This window comes from Euphorbia lathyris, chromosome 8 (genome assembly GCF_963576675.1).
Source record: "Euphorbia lathyris chromosome 8, ddEupLath1.1, whole genome shotgun sequence".
Classification (NCBI taxonomy): Eukaryota; Viridiplantae; Streptophyta; class Magnoliopsida; order Malpighiales; family Euphorbiaceae; genus Euphorbia; species Euphorbia lathyris.
In genome coordinates, this window is record NC_088917.1 from 81,414,242 (window position 1) to 81,419,429 (window position 5,188).

The window sequence follows — 5,188 nt, forward strand, 5'->3', positions numbered from 1 at the left end:
CCAAAACATTGATAAATGAACTCGCCCCAAGCTAGAAGTAGAACTTTGTCATAGAATACACTTGATAACTCAGAATAGGCCAAACTGAAAAAAAAAACAGATAATTGAACCAAATTCTGAAAGTTTAATGCGTTTTCTGTCCTTGTCCATTTTGAGTTTTATGAAAGTTATGTTTCAGAAATAAATTTGCTTTTGTGTCCGTGGAACATATATAACTTGTTTTGAATTTCTGCTCCAAATTGACAGCGGAGGATTAATCATTATCAAGCATAACAATATGCTGAAGTTAGTTCGCGAAGATAATGGGATGGTAGGACTCCCAAATCGGATAATAAGATTCTGAACACCAACTAAATCAAGTTTTTTTATATGGAAGTGAAGCCAGAATTTGTTGATTCAAAACATATATGTGTGCTGTAAGGAAAAGGGATACATTCACCATCTTCAAATTCATAACATGTTTCCTCTTATTCAAATTCCCTTTATTGACCAGAAATGAACCACTACCATTGATAAAGAGATGGTAAAATAAAATTAATATAATAACATGGAGTTATGGTTAGTAAAAATTAATATAGTTAAAATAAAAGTAATAAAGTGAGCTATTAAATACAACTTCCAAATTATTATTGCATCATTGGACTTTTTTGCCCTTTTCATAATTTTGATCAAAAACTGAAAATTCTCTCTCCAAAATCATAAACCCGAACAACAATAATTGATGGCGCATTCCCCCCGACCCATGGTGGGGGCGGATGCGCCATCCGTTCCAGCCATGGGTCGGGGGGAATGCGCCATCCGTTTAGGCCAAATTTTTGAAATTTTCTCTCAAATTTCTTTTTCCCAGTTTTGCAAATTTTTTTTATGCAAATGGCAAAATTGTCCAAGTGGAGGTGGTGATAAGTAATTTGGGGACGGTAAATAGTAAAACCTTTAATAAATGGATTTTTTAAAGAGATCCAAACCATTAATTATTAGATTTTAAAAATAAAAAAAAGAAAAATTTTATAAGTTGATAGAAGTTGACGTGTAAGCCTATCAAATTACCAATTAAAGACCTGACACAATTGGAATACAGCTACATAAGCATAAGCTGAATTTGGTTCTTAAAGTTTGTATTGAAAGAAAAGAGAGATCTGTAGCTTTGTATTCTCCGCCATGGGATAACCCACTCCTCCTTCTCGCTCGGGGAACAACAGTAAAGAAATTGATTCCGATTAGGTTAAATACTCCAACTCTATCCCTCTAAATGCCATTGGTGCGGTTGATGGTGATTAGGGTTACAAACTCAATGAGTGGTTTGGAGCAAAACTGGACCAACAATTGGTTTATGAAGATAGTCATGAACTCATACAAATTTCATTGCTTTGCGGCACAATCTCACCTTGTTTGTGCTTTATGGAGCTAAAAACCTTATAAAGGTGTGAAAGGTTGGTTGTTGGAATCGTTTGTTTTTCAATTTTATGCAATGTGAAACTGTGAACAATTATTAACCCATACTAATCATAGTTTTTCCTCTTCTCTATGTATTCAGTTATGATTCCGATGATAGGCTGCCTAATCTACGTGAGGATTCTTGGTTTTCCTAGGAACCACACAAGGGGAAGTGGCGGAGATCGGACCCATAGATAGAAATGGCTCGGTAACTCATTCCAGGTAAGATTTGGGCATTTGCATGCAGGGTCAGAACCAGGGGGGTTGAGTAGGGCTCTAGCCCCGGCAACTGGCCGGGGGTATTATTTTTTTTTTTTATATCAAAACGACGTCGTTTTGGTCATGAGAAAAACGACGTCGTTTTGATTTTAATGAAAATAAATCAGAACTAAAAGGCACAGCACACAGCACAACAGCTAAATTAATATCTAAATCCCTAATTCAGAAGAGGAGAGCAACGAACGTAGACGATATCGCACACCGCCGGCTCAACTCAAGGGAATCGCACAAGACAAGAGGAGAGGAGCAGCCAGTCTCCACCGCCGGCCACCGTTCAGTTCAGTCGCTGCACCGCACAAAACGCAAAACGCAGGTGATTTTTTGTTTATCTTTTTTGTGCCTTAGTTGAGATGCCTATATTTGTTTGGTTTGAGATGCACCTATGAGTTTGTTCACTGTGTGTTGGCTTGATTTTTGATTGTAATTATACCGTTGATTTATATGATGAAATGAGATTAAAAAAAAGGGAGAGTAGTGATAGAATAATGATATGTATATATGTATGAATGGATTAGAAATATATTAACCTTGCTCTTTGCTTGATTGAATGCTTGCTTATTACAATTTTGTAAGGACTCCTTCACTCCTTATTACAATTTTGTAAGGACCCCTTCACTCCTTATATTGAAATTGGGATCGAATTGATTCCAGGTAAGATTTGCCCATTTGCATATATGTTCTTATACTTTAAGATTTTGCAAACATTGATCTAAGATTTTTTTCCACAAGTAAACATGGACTTTTTCATTAATAAAGGTAAAACTTCTTCTTGATCTCGAATCTAACATAAGGTTTTTAAATTGAAAAATTGTTTCAGGTTGATATAATTGCATACTATTCATCTGTCAGTAATGAAAGACTTGTTCCTAGGAGGCATAAATCTGATGTCTCTATATAGGAGAGCCAGAAATCGCTCACTGGTTCGGTATCACACTAAAGGATGTAGTGTCAGTTGAGAAGTCTGAAGTCAACACAAACATATTGAGATACTGGTGGGAGCAAACAACCCAGACCTGGAATTTGATAAACTTAGAATATGTTCAAGATCTAAAGGAAGATAAATTAAAGCAACCGATTCAATGGTTTGGAGGATTTGATTTGATAGTAGGTGGAAGTCCATGTAACAATCTCGCGGGTAGAATCTGACTCCACCTCCACCTCCACAGTGATGGTCTAGAGGATAAAGAATCTTTTCTTTTCTTCAGTACAGAAGAATTTCAGATTCTTTCAAACCTATTATGAAAAGAAACACTCCAAATTATTGATGTTGTGTCCTAAGCACCAGTATACCTTAGGTCTAACGCTAATGAATTAAAATGGAGAAAAGGCTTGTAGCAGATCCAATGAAAACATGTTCCAAAGCATATCGAAAACAGCTTCAAGTTTGTTATGTTCTTCAGCTCCTAATGTTCTTCAACTTCACTTTTGTTATATCTTTGCATGCGCTGTTGGACAAAAACCTAGCAAGGCTATCTACTATCCAGACGATACTGCTCATGTCCTGCAATTGCTTCAAACTTAGACAACTCCTTCAAGTTCGAAATTGAGGTGCAACATAGAAGAGCGTCTTTCCAAATTGGCCTTTAAAAATGTATAAATTATTACCTTTTAGAGCACAAGTACAGGGTAAAGAAAGTAAACAGTGCGGGCAGAAGAAGGACGATATTTACCAATCATCACTGAAGAGCCGAGCTGAGATATTGTAGGAGAGCTCCATAGCCTAGGATACTTTTCGTTTTTTACATGTTTTGTTAGAGAAAGATGGGACTAAAATGCGAATACTCTTCTTATATTTATGGAATACATCATGACTGTTTTTTTTAACTCTTCATTTGCTGGCCTGTTTTAAATATGGCTTCCTTAGGAGAAATAATTGATTTATCGGATATATTCATTGGTTTTAAACATATTTCTGGTCATTGCATTCATTACACACTCGATTTTTTCATATTGCTTGCTATATTATATCCATTTAACTCTTCAGCTCACTCATTTGTGTGTTGGCGAACCTTTTACAACGCACTCCCGACTCACTGGAATCTTAGAAAACGTGGTTTGTGCATCGTCTCTAGGTGTTGTCTTTGTCAGAAAGATGCGGAATGCTTGGATCATTTGATGATTCATTGTGGTTTTGCTAAGGCAATTTGGCTGAGTATTTCTGCCTTATTCGGGAGACGAATACCGGATGGTGACACTACTAGAGATCGTCTCTGCTGGGCAGCCTCTCAGCGGTTTAGCTCGCAAATTCAAGCCCTGTGGAATAGCGCTGTTCTTCACGCAATCTGGTCTACCTGGATCATTCGGAATGCCTGCATCTTCAACGATAAGCCTCCGGACATCCACCGTGCTCTTCATCTCATTTGGCTTCACACCAGACGGACGGACCACTTTCGAACAGGCAACACTTGGAACTCGACCGTTGAATTGGCTATCCTTGACAACTTGGGTCTTCAACCTCGCCTTTCTAGATCCCCGAGAATTTTACCTGTTCGATGGCTTCCTCCGCCTGCTGGTTGGGTGAAGGTGAACACCGATGCCTCGGTGTTGAATGGCAGCAGGATGTGGCGGGATTTTCAGGGATAACCGTGGTATCTGTCTCGGTGCTTTCTCCTTCCCAACTGCCGACACACTTGTCCATGTTGCGGAGCTGAGAGCTGCTCTATTTTCCATTAAACAAGTGCAGAGTCGTGGGTGGAATTCAATTTGGCTCGAATCTGACTCAACGTATGTGGTGACTTGCTTACGGCGTAACTGTTTTGCTATTTCGTGGATTCTACACTCAGAATGGCAGGACTGTCAGCTTATAATGGTTACAATGAAGTTGCCGACGCCTTAGCCAATTATGCCTGTTCATCTACCGGGATCACTTGGTGGGATTCTCCCCCCTCTTTTTGTAATACCTTATTAGCTTTCAATTTTTCAGGTTAGACAACATTTCGTTTTACCTGATCGAACTTGGCTGTATTACTCATTTTTTATTCTTTTATTCAATTTGGGTTCTGGGGGTGGTCCTTCAGGGGTGCCAACATAGTTGGGATTTCTGAATTCCGTTCCCAGTCCTCCGTTTTAATCAAAAAAAAAAAAATGTTGTTGAATGTGCACTCAGTAACAAAACATTCACCACTTATTCACTCACATCCAGGATAAAAAAAAGATAAACTTGACTCTCCATTGACGTAGATATGAAGCTTATTTGATAGTGCTCTAAGCACAAACTCTTTATGTATCATTTGGTGAACCAATACCAATCATGTAATTATAAGATTGACCTTGATGCCAATCATGGAATTAAATGCAAGAAACTTAATGAGTTTTTAATTTTCCAATCAATAATAAATTTTCAATCTTGCACTTGAGCAGTACAACGCTAATCAAGGGACCATGAACAGGAAAAAAATCTGATCGAAATAGAAATCTCACAAGAGAAACCCTAATCAGAAGAGAAAGATGATGTCTGGTACCTGAATAACAAACT

General features: G+C 38.0%; 1 long non-coding RNA gene across 1 annotated transcript; it reads left to right on the forward strand.

Moving 5' to 3' along the window:
- The first annotated feature begins 1,132 nt into the window (after positions 1-1,132).
- Positions 1,133-3,779, forward strand: LOC136203275 (uncharacterized). The gene is made up of 4 exons (XR_010674769.1): positions 1,133-1,430; positions 1,535-1,656; positions 1,880-2,026; positions 2,531-3,779. It is a non-coding gene; the product is annotated as an uncharacterized lncRNA (long non-coding RNA).
- Positions 3,780-5,188: the final 1,409 nt, after the last annotated feature.